At 40.7% G+C, this 16122-nt stretch overlaps 1 long non-coding RNA gene across 1 annotated transcript; it reads left to right on the forward strand.

Annotated features, from left to right (window-relative positions):
- Window positions 1-13605: 13605 nt before the first annotated feature.
- LOC133822823 (uncharacterized) lies at window positions 13606-15543 on the forward strand. The gene is made up of 3 exons (XR_009888044.1): window positions 13606-14256; window positions 14332-14390; window positions 15140-15543. It is a non-coding gene; the product is annotated as an uncharacterized LOC133822823 (long non-coding RNA).
- Window positions 15544-16122: the final 579 nt, after the last annotated feature.

Raw genomic sequence — 16122 nt, forward strand, 5'->3', positions numbered from 1 at the left:
TCGTATAGCCACGGATCCGCAGGTTCAGATGAGGAGGGGCATGGACCCGCAGATTCGGGTGATGCAGGGCATGGATCCACAGATTCAGATGAGGCAAGGCGTAGGTCCGCGGATTCAGAGGAAACGGAGCATAGAGTGACGGTCTGGTCCGGGGTCAGCAGCCTATACAAGTGAAGGTTGCTCTCTGTAAAAAGGGCGCTGGCTTGTTTGCATTCACTCGGCAAGGCCAGGATTTTCATCACTCGGTCACGAGCCGACGGTTTCAAGGTGGAGCCAACAACCCCTAAGAGACCTGCCATCAAAAGAAAAGAAATAACTACAATTAGAAAAACCATCGAAGAAAAGCCGAGTAAAAAGAGAAACCTCTCATGTATGAGATCAAAGTGAGAATAGTCTTACTTGGGGTGTTGAAGCTAGTGTGTTGGGTGTGCCCACTATAAGTGAAGAAGTAGTTTGTCTTCCACGAGCCCTTATTGAAATGGAGCCCTCCATGAGGGAATTCCCTTTATGGGCCATGGCTTTTTGGAGCTGGTAGAACCCGGGGGCAGATGTATTCGGCCTAAGGGTATAGAAGTAATGAACCTCATTGATAGAAGGCCCTCTGGAATGCACCTGATGGTACAACACATATAAGCTGCTAAGCGTCACCCAAGAGTTGGGGGACAATTGTAGAGGCGCCAGTTCAAAGTAGTTAAGAACTTTGACGAAAAAAGGGTAAAGCGATAGAGCCCCACCAGATCGGATTATGGAATCGCTGAAGGCCATGAACCCTTCTGGCGGTTTAGATGCGCGTTCATTACGCTTTGGGATGACGAACTTGAGATTTGATGCTAACTGATGAGCCTTTAGCATGTTGGTCAGTTTATTCATGGTAAGGCTGGACCTGCCCGTTTCTTCGGAAGTGTCAGAGGTTCTCTTCAGCATCTCGGGTACCTAGGCAGAGATAGGCAGTTTATGAGCCATAGACTTTCTAAGGATCCTTGAAAACCCCCCACGTGTCCTATATCTACCAGCACTTTGCTTGACCCTAGGGCGTAAGACTGGGGGCAGGGGAGGAAACGTGGGTGGGATCATAGAAAGGAACTCCGGTTCAACCGATTCACATCTACCGCCTTCGAAGAAGGGACCCCTATGACCGGGAGACTCATCACGACAAAAGGAAAAGGCTCAAGGGGCAAGTTTTCTTCTAGGCAAGCAATTTCAGAAAGGCAATCCTGAAGGATTGTTTGTAGCTGGGAAATGTATGTCGCATGCTAGGGGGAGAAACCTAAACCCCCGTCCCTGGTATTGGATTCTAGCTCCTTCTCCTAGTCGCACACTTTCTGTCTGAGGTAGGACAGTCTCCGGAGGTAGAGCATTCACACACCCCCATGGTTAAAGGGTCTACGTATGTTGGCCTCCGAGTTGGAGGATGACAACTCAATGAATTCAACATTGGATGGACCTTTGGGACATCGCCTAGACGCCATGGACCAGCTAGGACTCAAAGGCGTATATGCGTAAGGGTAACCCTATATCTACAACATGAGTGTGAGGGGTATAAGAAAAGGGCCTATGCATATGTACTTGAAATGCCATACGAAAAGAATGACAAACTCTGAAGAATGAGTGTCGTACAACCAGTAATTCTACCCCCGTGTAATCAATATAAAACAAAAAAAAAGAAAAAAGAGGAAGGAGGCATACCTGGAGGTATATGTATGAAGCCGAAGGTGTGCAAGGATAGACTTGTGGAGGCATAGGGTCGGTTGAGCGATAAGCAAGGGCAAGACCGTAGGAGCAAGAGAATGCCTAGCGTCACCGCAATGCTAGCCCAAAAAAAAAACCAAAAGAATCAGGAAAAATAAGGAAAAAAAAAGGAGGATGCATAAATGAAATGGAAGGAAAATTACCTCAAGAATGCTTTTGTGGTGGATGGAACCTTTGAAGTCTTGAAAGTGGTTTGGAGGGAATACCACTAAGCTAGGCAAGTTTTGATGTGGAGAAATGACTTCAAGCCTTGGGGTATTTATAAGGAAAGTCAAGGCCCCCTAGCCATTGGATTCAAGTCCATATGAATGGTGGAGATAAAGAGTATGGGTAGCCTTGAAATCCGCGATTGAGAATGATTGGCCCTTATGCAATCTTAGGAACATTCATGGATCCCCCAAAAGTTAGATGGTTTTTGTGTTTCTTTGGACACTATAAAGAAACACAACTTTAAGACTCACTTTGTGTTTCTTCAAGCAACATTGGGTAACGCTCCAAGGTTGAGTCCACCAAAATTGGCCGTACACATCAAACAAGAGAAGAAGAAAAAAGTCTACAAGCACACTTGAAAGTGTACTTATAGACTTGGGGGCAAGTGTAAATGTCGAGTAATATCCTAAGAAATATTTGAAATGGTGTCCATTCTTGAAGGCTTTGCAAGGTCCAATGTGCCCATGCTAGGGTGATAAGCTCAAGTGTCGAGATGCATAAACACATGCATCCGAGCATAAGTCTTCAAGGGCTGTCATGTGAGGGACTCGCCATGCAAGGCTACCCTATGTCTCGCTATGCGAGGCTGCCTTGTGCCGCGCCGTACAAGGCTCCTGCGCGCACCCTAGTACCCAAACATGGGTACCTCGAGGCACCACCCTCGCTATGCGAGGGTCAAGGCCAGCCTCCCATGCACACCCTAGTACCCGAATATGGGTACCCCGAGGCACCACCCTCGCTATGCGAGGTTCAAGGCCAGCCTCCCGCGTGCTGCGTCTACACGAAGCATCGCGCCCAGCCATCATGTGATCTGCCTAGGCTATCCTCGTTATGCGAGGCACCCTCGCTATGCGAGGGTGCAGCCTCGCTGCTTCTCACGAGTCCCGCGCCCATAGGCGCACGCATCCGCACCATTGGCCAGTCTCGCTATGTGAGGGTGAAACCTCGCTACTTCTCATGTGTGAACCTTGTTCCGCCACAAACACTCCCCGCGCCTAGGTTTCTCATGACATGTATAGTTTGGAGCCTCCTCGATATATGCACGAGGAACACTTGGAAACACCAAGCGGGTATGTCAAATAATCATTAGGTGCTAAACATGAATTGATGAGGACGACTGGGTACAAGGTACGTACACTGATATAGGGTGTACGATCATATAGGGGTCAGAGGCGTGGCCCTATCATCTGTGTCTGACGAGTAGTGGCGGTACGCACTTGTACGGAGAGTGGAGGCACTACCTGAGCACCCCCGAAAATATTCTAGAGTCCACAGTATGATGTCCTGCACCACTACTTGGGCATTGTCAGGGTAGACACCACTATGTCTTGAGCCACTACCCTCACCCTGTACTTGCATACGTCCATGTCCACTGGGACCTACTTGTATCAGGGGGCCAATAGAGCCCACCTATAAATAGGTTTTGACCCCTCAGGTTAAGGGGTTGGAAAACTGATTGTATGAGGGGACGTTTAAGAAAGATATGATCTTTGTTCCATTGTAGTTCTGTTTTTTCTGTTGATTCAAGTTCTTTCCATCTGATTCTTAGCTATCCTTAGTATAATAATCTAAGTTTTCTAACCTTAAATCATTGACGAATTCTTACCGTCAACAAGGGGCACCCCCTGGAGGATGGAGATAACTGAGCTGGACGTTTAGATTCGGGGGAAACCTCCTCATGCGCCCATTCAACATCACCCTTGTCCGAGTGAGGTTCTTCCGGAGTTGCCTTCTTCTTTTGCTCAAAAATGTGCCATAGCAGGTCGAGCTCTGAAACCCTGGATAGACCATAGTGATTAAGGTTGGCCATTGTAAAGAGATGGGCAACCATTTTCATTGCAAGGTCTACGCCAAGGAAGACATCTAGCGGCGCCGCCTCCGACTCAGGTACGTCGGGGATACTGAAGCTCTCTGAACAATCAACTCAGTTATCAATATGAGTATAATTTCCATAATAGCAAACTCAATATAAAAGGAAAGACTTGAAGTACTTACTTGGAGATAAGCGAAAATGTTCGCGGACGGAAAGGGGACCTTTCATAAAGAAAAAATCCTGCTTCCAGGAACCCAAGATAGAAACAAAGCCCTCTATCAAGGAGACCTGAGAGTTGGCTTTCTGTAAAAAGTAGAAGCCCTTAGATTTAGGAGTGGGCATAAGATTATACATAAAATTCACCTCCTGGGTCATGGGAGCGCGACTGTTAAGCTTCATGAACGCCATATACAGGCAGCTTAAGGTCAACCATCTGTTGGGTGCCAGCTAAAGCGGAGCAAGTTCGAAGTGATTCATGACCATGACGAAGAATGGTTGTAAGGGAATGGTCCCACCCGCCTTCAAAATATGTTCGCTCATAGCGACATAGCCCTGGGGGGGATTATCAACCCGGCACTTGTTGCAGGGTACATATAGCTTGTACTCTTTGCTAATGTGGTATTTTTTGGACAGCTCCAGCAGCCTGTTTTCTGACACGTGGGAAATGATGGTGGACACCAACAAAGGACCGGAGTCCAGCTTCTCAAGAGTGACCTGTCGTCCCATTCTCTTTGACATGTGTTCAAAACCAAGGGAAAAGGGGGAGGTTAAAACAGAGCATTTTACCCTCCATTTTCTTCTTCTTGCGTGAGTTTTCCACCGGGACATTGGGTGTGGAAGCATCAAACACGGGTGGATTAAGGACAGGGGTTGAGGGGAAGCAGGGGTGACCTCGGGGCTACTATAGGGAGAACACGGGGCTGGGGTTTCTGGAGGGAGGTTTCCCTACATGAACTCTAGCTCCATTCGTAGGTCAAGGAGGTTCACTCTAAGGCTTGCAATGTGATCATGAAGATCAAAGGAGAATGGGACTCCATCACCCCTCAAAGCCGAATCTATCTCACTCTCCACCACCCAGATTTTATGCCTAAGATCGGTCATGCGCTCAAGGTGACATATACGGGCCCTCCTCAAGGTGTCGTAGTTTTGGTAAGGGTTGTTTTCGGGGGACCCCTAGTCTGAGGACAAGTCTACAAACTCGACCCCTGGAAGAACGCAAGACGACCCCTCATATGCCATAAAGTCATGTCTCATTGGTGATATGGGTACAAGAGTATGTGGAAAGTGTACTACAAAACACAAAGGAATAAGCTCAAAACTTCTAGACACAAGTGCTCGAAATAACCAACTATGGGGTGCAAGGGAGGGTATATGTGCAAACAAGTGCATATACATGAATTAGCTCACGAGGAGCTCCGGCCAAGACAACCCTTCCCAAGTAATGCTAATTTAGACTCATTAAGCACAAGAAAGGGTGAAGGCGTACCTTGAGCGGGTAAATCCGTGCACCGTCGCAGCTGTAGAAATACCAGGGGTCGAAAGTACACACCTACAAAAAGAAAGAGATAGATGTTTTGGTCTCCTAGCACATATATAGATATTTACATAAAAAAAAAGGAGAAAAGAAAGACAAAGTGCCCTTACGAGGGATAGAACCACTCACCTCATGGAAGATTTAAAGTCAAAAGTACCACCAAGCTAAGAAAAGAAAGTGTAGTAATTGTCTTTGAGAAGAAGACCTATTTATAGGAGGCACAAACTCATCCTAGCTGTTGAATCCAATGCTTGATATATGGTAAAAAAAAAATGAATCCAAACACCCACATTGGGATCCGCAAAGCCAAATGATAGGCTCACATTCAATCTCAAGGGATCATGAGGATCACAACCTCCAAAGTGTGTTTTTACATACTACCAAAGGAAAGAAACACATTAACACAACCTATGCTTTGAAGAAACCATAGCGAAGAGTCTACCAGAGCACCTAAAGGCCCTCTCCTAGACTGGGGGGCAAGTGTGGATGCTAAAAATTCCATATCGGTTAAAGACCCACATCTCGTGCTAAGGTCCCATAAAGGCCTTAATACATACATGTGCCTACACCCCTAGACGTGTGTTGAGAAGCCTCGATAGGTGAAGCCCCACCAGCCACATGGCGCCTTGACTCACCAAGTAGCAGGTGCACCCCATGAGGCCCTCATCAGGTTCCTCGCGCACCACGTAGTTGCGCCCCCGTCTCGCGCCTCGCGTGCCCAGCAGGTGCACCCTGCAAAACCCTAGTCTCGCACCTGGCGTGCCCAGCAGATGCACCCTGCGAGGCCCTCATCAGGCGCCTCATGCACCATGCAGCTACACCCCCATCTTGCGCCTCGCATGCCCAGCATGTGCACCCCACGAGACCCCCATCTCGTGCCTCGTATGCCAAGTAGATGCACCACGCGAGATCCTCATCAGGCACCTCGCGCACAACGTAGCTGCGCCCTCGCGCGCACCAATCAACCATAGGGCGCCTCACACCACGCAGCCTCTCAACTCCTTGCTTTCCATGGAAGATGTCACCAATGGAGCAATTATATGAGTAGAGGAGGAACACTCAAAGGTTAAAAGAATAGGTGCCCTATGAGGGTAAGAACCTACACATGACTCAAAGAGATCGTACGGGTATGAAGTACGCTGGGGTACAACTTTGAAGACCCCAGGTATCTGACCCTAATATCCATGCCAGACAAGTAGTGGTCGTACGAGTAAGGTACTTGATGTGGTCCTTTTCAGCCAACCTTTAACATTCGTACTAAACGGGTGGTGGAGCTACAACCAGGTACTGAAGTTGAGGTGCTCCCGCAGACCCTTGGCATGTACTGGAGCCGACCACCACGCTCCTGGCACCACTACCATCTGTAGACTGCATATGCAGGGTCGTGTCCCCAAGTACCACCATGTACAGTGAGCCATAGTGCTCTACTATAAATATGACCTCCCTTCACCTGAGGAGGGGGGGGGGGGGGGGGGGTTGGAGAATTTTGTAACCAGTTATTGTTAATAGAAAGAGATATTCAACATTCTCTCCATTTTCACTCTAGAATTCCAGCATTTACATTTTATGTTCTTTAAATCATAAGGAAGGTTGCCTGAAGTTTAGTGAGATTAAGTTCACTTCTTTTACAACTCCAGAAGTTCTTGATCTAACTTAGTTGACGAGTTCTTACCGTCAATAGATAGTTATGGATTATATAAGTTTAACCTATAGTTTAGAAATATTAAGTTATCATAATGTTTTATTAATATAGCTGGTCCTATAAATATTATTTATTATAACCTAAGGTTTAGATAGAATAATTAAGAATGTTACATTTGTCGCATGTATGTTTTTAAGGATTTAAGGATTTTAGATGAATAAATTAATCTAGAACCTTCCCTCATATGTTAGGATATCGTATTTGTAACGCCCTAGATAGCCAAGACCGCTACACTGTGTATTTGTAAAGGTGTGAGACTTGCTAATCAAGTCGTTTAATCAAATCGTGTCATTAGTAAAAGTGTTCTAGGGCTAAAAGACATTTTGGCCTTAAAAGATACATTTTATAAGTTATAAACAATTTACAGAAGGGATCCCCAGAAGTACAAAGTTTAAAAGCCAGTTTACAAAACTCAACAGTTAAAAGTAAACATAAGCCATACTAAGGCAAAATACAAGGTTCTGGTCCTCTTGTCCCTGTAATCTCCTCAATCGTGGCGGTTGAGCGGCCTGACATGTACATTCACCCTGCAGAGCTCTCCAATCAAGGTTGATCGATCTTGCCCTTGCCTTTACCTGCACCACCCAGCACCCATGAGCCAAGGCCCAGCAAGAAAACAACATACACAGCATAAACAATATTATCAAACAGACATTCCAATAAGCACGTTCAGATATTCAATCCACAGCATATAAACACACTTCAAGGTGCAAGTAACCTCATCTATACTCAGATTATTCAACAATCTCCTTAATCACATTCATAGCCAAATATAATAATCAATTAACTCAAATACTAGGGTCGACACCTTAGGTCGCACCCTCTGTTTAACCCACTGACTCCGGCCCACTTAAACCGAGCTCTGTGCATAATAAGCTGTCCTCAGATACCAGTTTCCGAGCCGTGCCAATTGCACAAGTTAACCGTGGCATGCTTAGGCCGTTGGTTTACAATTTACATGGCACAATACCATTCTTTCAATCATATATATCAGGGAGCCCTTAGTCCCGTTCAAATATTCAACCGGGTGTAGTTTTCTTACCTTTAGCTTCTAGATGAATTAGCTACGGGCGATTACTCCTTGAGCGCGATCTGATCCCCGAGCCCTAGCTTAGCACCTAGTCACAACCATGATGAAGGATACCATTAACAATCTTAAATGAGTTTCTAAACCAAGTTCTAGTCCTCGGAACATTGAACTTCACCAAATATGGTAAAAGATTCAATCCCGAGCACCCTAGGTTAAATTCCCAAGCCTAAAATCTCAAAATCCCTTAAGCGCCCCGGCATAGGCCACCCATATCGTGGCATGGCCCCCAAACAGAACCATCTAAGGCACAAAAATAGGTAAGGGCCACGGCATTTCTTGGACCATGCCGCGGCCCGCCCTCCTTCCTCAGCATGCATCAGCTTCGAAGGGCCGCGGCTCACCAAGAACCATGTCACGGCCCGACCCTTCGAACCCAGAAAAATCCACCATTTTCAATCTATAAACCTCACCTTAAGCCATCCCAAAGCCATTAACTCAAAACCAATTAATAACAACATCATTAGAATGATTTAAACAACACAATCCAACCAAAAATCCAGCTTAACACTCACCAAAATCCCAATTCCAATTTATGAGATTTCAAACCCACAAAACTCAAAACCAGCCATGAAAACTCTCAAATTCAACAATCAAACTTTAAATTAAACCTTACCTCAGTTGTAGAATCGTTTCTCCAAGGACCTTCTGGCCTATCTTCAGAGTTTCAAGCCTCAAACTCCACCTTAAATGTCAAAATCACAACTATTAAAAACTCAGCCATTTTTCTTAAAGTTCCTAACCACAGAGCGAAAATCAATGCTTACCTTGGCTCTAATTCAATCCTTGATTAGTTCTTGAGCTTAACCTCTAATTCAACCCTTTAATTCCTCAAAGATTGAGCTTGATTCCACTAATTCCTCCTCAAATTTCAGTGTTGTTCTTCCTTAAGAGAGAGAAGAGAGAGGAGCTGAGAAAGAGTCGGTTTAAGTTTTCTGTCTAGTATTTTCTAAAGTCTTCCAAGTATATCCTTAGGTTAGTAGACTAATCCCAAAGCTCGGGGTGCCGGAAACATCCCCGAGGGCAAAACGGTAAAATCCCCCAATAATCCCGCCTAGACATCCCAACCTCAAATATATCTCCAATTATTTATTTTCATCACCCAATAGCCTAAACCACCACCCGATACCTAAAATACTCCTTGACTTGTCCAAAGTCAATTATAATGCCCCGTTGTGACTTTTCCCGCTATCTAGCCCTAGGATCGCCTCGAGTCGCCGGCTGCAGAATTATCCACATAATAATGTGGTTCTCGCATATATCTCACACATATATATCACATCATCATATAATATCATCAATTATCATAAGCCCACTATTAATCATATAATTACGCATTTAAATCAATAACATTCATTCTAATCCCAATTATGCCCTCCCGGCACACTAATCAAGGCCCTTAAGCCTTATTAGCAAATTTGGGTCGTTACAGTATTACTCAGTCAAGGTGGTTTTAAACAACTTCAAGTGTGCTGAAAGTGTGCAAAAACGTGGTTAATATATCAGCGTAAGCCGATATATCGCAGCTATAGGGGTCGATATATCACCTATGATTGATACGGAAAACACGTCGACTTCACACAAACGAAACAACGGAGCCTCAGAAATATGGGGCAAGCGATATATTGCCTATAGGGAGCGATATATCGGCTCCCTCAGCCATTTTTGAAAATCCGTGGAATCCGAGCTAGAAACAACCCTCAACAACTTGGACTTGCTCTTGAACGATTTTGACCGAGTTCTGGGCATCTATTGAGCACAAAATTCAATTTTTATTCATTTTAAAGGGAGTTAGTTTCACTCCTTGAACTCTATAAATAGGACCATTCACTCAATCATTTGCATCATATTTCAAACACTTCTCAGAGCCTCCAAACTGCTAATTTTGTTCTAGAGAGAAACACTAGGGTTTTGGGGTTAAAAACTTTTAAATCTAAGCTTTATAAACACTTGGGAAGTAAGCTAGAGTGTGATTTCGATATTGAGGTGTAGATCGAAGTCTAAGTTATCTAAGGCACTCTTAATCCTCAAGTTTAGTTCATCACATTTCTTCTTATTCTCTTATTTTAATTTAAATCCTAACTTGTTATAATGACTTTTGGTTAGGTGTTTGATTTCCTTGAAACTTAAGGTTTTTGGTAAGTTCATATCTTGATGGTTTGGATCTTCTTTTCATCTTCTTTACTTTAGAAAACTTATGGTTTTACTGTTTGGTTTTAGGAGTTTCCAATCCCGTACTTGTCTCCAATACCCCAGCTTTGGTAAGGAAAATAAGTTAGATTTTATGTGTTATGATTATGTTTATATGCTATGTGCTTTATGTATATAGGTATGTTGTTTTTATGTTTGTAGTCGCTTGGAAAATATGGTTGCTTAGATAGTAAATAAGCAAATCCTGAGAATTTTTTATCATTATCGTAGACTATAGTTGTGTCTAAACCTACCTCTAAATAGTAGCAAGATGACCTAGATGATTTCTATCACATTATGGCAAAGTGTTAATGGCCATTAATTTGTAGTCTTATGTTTTATGTTTTATGTTTTTTTACGTCTTATTTTTTAGGATATGCTTTAGTAGTTTTTCCTTACTGGGCATTAAGTTCATTCCTTTTTATTTCGATGGTGCAGGTAAATGAACATGGAAGGCAAGACGGATCCTAGGTGGCTTTGGCATGTGTATTGGGAGAGGACTAAAGGAATGGACCGATGGAATTGACCGAGGATGACGTTGATATTTGAGTCTTTTATTTATGTATTTATGATTTCCGCATTTAGTATTTGAACATTTAATTAAATGTTTAATTTTCTTTATGATTTTATGTATCAACAATGGGATCCCGTATTTTGGGTTTTCTATAATAAATTCCATTATTTTATGTATATATCCAAAAGATAGTAGTATGTCTTAGTAGTTTTTAAAGGTCCAAGGTCTTTAAGTTAGTCGGGTCTTTACAGGATTCTACTACCTGGTTTAGTAGAATTCGAGGTCCCGGAGGCTAGTATATTATTCTGAAGCTTTTAATTGGTTTAAGTTTTATTGGTTATCCATTATGGCGTTGTGACTAAGTTATACCGCTAAGGCACGGGATTAAGGATTGTACTTGGGATTGCCTTATACTTTCAGCTCGGGACTCGAGGTAAGAAAATTGCACTCGGGTTGTGATCGGGGCTTGGAGCCCTGTTAACGAATATGACTATGACTGTGATTATATTTGAAAGTGTGATTATATCTGTGTTTGAGAATATTTGGTTAGGCATACTTGTTTATGCTGCAACTGATTGCGTGTTATGCAATCTATTCATTTGATTATGTTTGATCTGAATGTCCGGCCTAAGGGAGTCAGGGCTGACGATAAGCGTGCGGAATGCAGCCCGGCCTAAGTGTGTCGAGGTTAGCTATATAACCAGAGGACTCGGCCTAAGGACGTCGGGCCTGAGCGTCACTAAAATAAACAGAAGTGTCATTTGCACTTAACTAACTGTATTGAATGCTGAGATTGAATTATGTGTTGGATTGAGGAGATTATTACTGCCTAGCTCATTGCTTATGTCATGTTATTGTTTGAATTGAATGATCTGAGTCTACTATTTATATATTGTTGTTCATTTGTGTTTGTTATTTAAGTTTTCTTGCTAAGCCTTAGCTCACAGGTTCTATGTGGCGTAGGTAAGGGAAAGGGAAAGCTGGACCAGTCGTGAGTTGGAGAGCTTTAGGGGCAGTGTGTACATTTGCAGCTGCTCAACCGCCAAGGCCGAGGGATCAACAGGGATTAGAGCTAACTTAATTTTGCCGCTTAGTTCGGCTTACCTTGTAATTATTTTGAAGTTGTAAATGCCTTGTAAAAACTTATTTTTGGGATCCCATGCATAGACACAAACTTTTTAATGAAAATAGTTGTTTCTACGATCAAAATCTGTTAGCCATAATCCGTTAAGTAACCTTAGTAACATGTTTATGTCCAAAGGACTTGATTAGCAAGTCCAGCACTATTTAAAATACACACTGTAATGGTCTTGACTATCCAGAGCATTACATGGACAATCTGAACAGACAATACAGATTTTGGAAGATATGTTAAGATCTTGTATGCTCGAGTTTTCAAAGTTATGGAGTCGCTATCTACCGCTACTGGAGTTCTTGTACAATAATAGATATCAAGCAACTATTGGAATGACTCCTTACAAATGGAAGTGCAGGTCACCTATATAGTGGGACGAAGTAGGTGAAAAGAAAATTTTAGGTCAAGAAGCAGTTGGGGAAGGCAATGAAGGGGTAGAGAAGATCTAAAATGTGATGTTAACTGCCTAAACTAGACAGAAGAGTTATGTTGATCCCAAGCAGGGGGAGATTGAGTTCATAGTGGGCGATCAGGTGTTTCTGAGAGTGTCACCTGTGAAAGGGGTTATGCGTTTTGGGAAGAAGGGTAAGTTAAGTCTAAGAAACATAGGTCCATTTGAGATTTTGGACAAGATTGGGCAGGTTTCCTATCGCTTAGCTTTACCAACAACCCTAGTAGAAACACACAACGTCTTTCACATTTCCATGTTGAGGAAATACGTGTCAGATCCATCCCATGTATTGAGTTACGAGCCATTACAATTGAAGTAGGACCTGAGTTACGAAGCCAGTGCAAATCATAGAAATGGGAATCAAGGAACTGAGATGCAAGAAGATACCACTAGTTAAGGCCCTATGGAAGAATTGTTCACTAGAGAAGCAACCTATGAGTTAGAGCTTGACATGAAAGAAAAATACCCCGAGCTGTTTGGTTAGTGTTTGGTGAGTCAAATTTCAAGGAAGGAATTTCTTTTAAGGAGGGTACATTGCAGTATTTGGTACACATATCTTGGAATTTATTTGTTTGTTCTATTATTTTTATTTTTTTAATTTTCTTTATTAATTAAATTAAATTACTTATTTATTTATGTATTTACATTTTTACTTGTTTATCTATTTATTTATTTGTTTGTGTGCGTGCGCACAAGACACTTGGACGTGTGGAATAGAAAGAAATGATGATAACTATGGTCTTGATTAAGGCCAAGAGAAAGGATTTTAGCAAATTACCATATATGGGAAAATATGAGTAGTTAAGATAAATATATGGGAGGTATTGCTATTTATTCTAAAAGGATCATTGAATCATTATATAAAATGAAGTTCAATCTTTTATAGTGTCATCAAAATGGTAAATGAAATTGCCATGATTTTCAAAGTGAATGGCAGAGATGAACATGGTCATGATTAGGTCTACATACTTTATTCTTGAAAATTATAGGAGATTGTAAGGTTGATTTCGAAGATAGGGGTTGATGGATGAACCTAGTAGGAATTACGTTTAGATTCAAGATTTGAGAAAAGTTCATAAGATGATATGATATGAGTTTTGATTTAATTAGGTTTAAGATGTGTGTGAATAGAAACATTTGAATCAATTAGGCCAGAAAAGCAACCTAGGAGTTGGAGCATGACATGAAAGAAAGATACCCAAGTTGTTTGGTGAGTCAAATTTAAAGGATGGAATTTCCTCTAAGGATGGTAGATTGTAGTATTTGATACACATATCTTGAAATTTATTTGTTTGTTCTATTATTTTTATTTCTATTTAATTTTCTTTACTAATTAAATTAAATTATTTATTTATCTATTTATTATTTGTTTGTTTGTGTGTGTGCGCACAAGATACCTTGGGCAAGGATCATTGAATCATTACATAAAATGAAGTTCAATATTTTAAAGTGTTATCAAAATGGTAAATGGAATTGGCATGATTTTCAAAGTGAATGGTAAAGATGAACATGGTCAAGATTAGGTCTACATCCTTGATTATTGACAATCATAGGAGATTGTAAGATTGATTTCGAAGATAGGGGTTGATGAATGAGCCTAGTAGGAATTATGTCTAGATTAAAGATTTGAGAAGAGATCATAGGATGATATGATTTGAGTTTTGATTTAATTAAGTTTAAGATATGTGTTAATAGAAAGATTTGAATCAATTAGGCTTTATGAGGAGATTTGATGGAGAAGTGGTTGGTGAATTTGTGAGCCTATACTAGAGAGTGAATAGCTTAAGCTGAAACACACATATATATGTAGAGAGAGAGAGGCAAAATTGGAGAAGCGTAAAGAAAGAAAGGAAGAGTCAAGAATTTTAGAGGTAAGCATTCTCCATTTGGTTTAAGTATTATCTTCATCTATGTGATTATCTAAGAGATATGATATTGGTGGTTAGGATTTTCCAAAACTTCAAAGCAGGAGGTATCACTAAGGTTTTGGTCACCACAAGGAAAGGTAACAATTTTGGGGTTTTTACAATTTTCAAATCTATGCTAGAAAAATATGTGATTGGTTGAGTATTTTCAAAAAGTGTTTCCAAATTTGAACATGAAAACTCAGCCAAAAATTGAAAATGAAATTTTCACGTTTTCTTCAAATTGAATCCCAAAATTCAGAAACCCTATCCAATGAGTTCTCTCACACGATTCTCTTCCGTCTCCTCTTTTCCTCACAGCTCTTCTTCTTCTTCTTCTTCTTCTCCTTCTTTGCAGCTCCTCGCCCTCCGCCTCTCTTCTTCTTCTTCACCAGATGCACAACACCCAACCAATCATAAAGTTTCTCGAGGACAGGTCTATATAGCCAATAAAATTATAAACCATCTTTTATTGCTAATAGCTAAGAAACAGAAAGTTATACTTTGCATACAAATGTATTGATTCTTTACTTCACAAGAAAGGATTATGATTGCTGCCATTTTGTGTTCTATTCACTTATGTGCCTTATTTCTTTCTACGTATTTCTCTGTTTATGTGTGGGGAGTATAACTAATTTATTGTCTATAAAAGTTATAGTACTTGAAGTGTCTTGATGACCAAATCAAGAGATTGAGAGGGCTCATTACACGCCCACCATACAATAAGTGATGCTATCAAATTTCCTTTTCCTGAGATGTTATCCATGTTCTTTTGGTGTTCTCTCACATTGCAGATTTGTTGTAATGTGGTTGTTTGATTAGATTTTGTTGTATTTACTGAAATATGCAGACCAGCTTGAAGTTAATTCTAGCAATTACACAGACCGACGGCCTTGTATGTTTAGTCAAATGAAAAAATAGTTAGAGTTGTAATATATGTGTATTAGTGGAGAACTTTGAGCCCAGATAGGCAGTTTTGGTGGGGATGGCTGGTTGAAAACTTTTTTTTTGTTTTCAGTGCTAATATGCTATATAACATAGAATAGTTTTCACCTTTTCCAGAAGCTGAAGGGATGTATGATACAATTCATTGAGGAACTTTGGTGAGGAAGAAGTGAGCCTTCTTTAAGCCGTACTCTCTTCGTATCTTTTTTGTAATATTCAAACCTAGCTGTTATAAAACTAGAAGTAAGAAAGACATGTTTCTTTCTTTCTTTATGTATTTAAATTTATATGTAGTTTGTGTTGTTTGTAGTCTGAATTCTTATACTGGAACTAAAATGCATTATCTATTTATTAAAAAAAATAACAATTGGAATATGTAATCTTAATTGATAACTATTAGTTAATGTTTCAGCATGCACTCTATTAATGACCTGTCCGCATGTTTCAACAAAGGTGGAGATCAATGTTAAATTTATGTGACTAAGATGAAAAATGTTGAAGATGATAATGCTGGACAATATGGCTAAGTTTTGTGTTTGGTAAAATTTTTGTTTTTGAATTTTTTAAACACAAGAATGGAAATATTATTTTTATTTTTGTTTTTTTATTTTAATAAAATAAAAATATGTTTGGTAATTATTTATTTTTTTTATTTTTAAAAGCAAAAAATAATAAATACGTTTGATCATTTTTTATTTTTTTGTTTAACAATACGAAGTGTTGATTTGAAAAAGAGAAGAAAAAAAATCGAAAACGATTTAAAAAAAATTTGAAAGTGAACAAATTTTGGTTTTGTTTGGTAAAATTTTTATTTTTGAATATTTTAAACACAAAATAAAAATATGTTTGATAACTATTTTTATTTTTTGTTTTTAAAAACAAAAAATA

This window comes from Humulus lupulus, chromosome 3 (genome assembly GCF_963169125.1).
Source record: "Humulus lupulus chromosome 3, drHumLupu1.1, whole genome shotgun sequence".
NCBI classification, from domain to species: domain Eukaryota; kingdom Viridiplantae; phylum Streptophyta; class Magnoliopsida; order Rosales; family Cannabaceae; genus Humulus; species Humulus lupulus.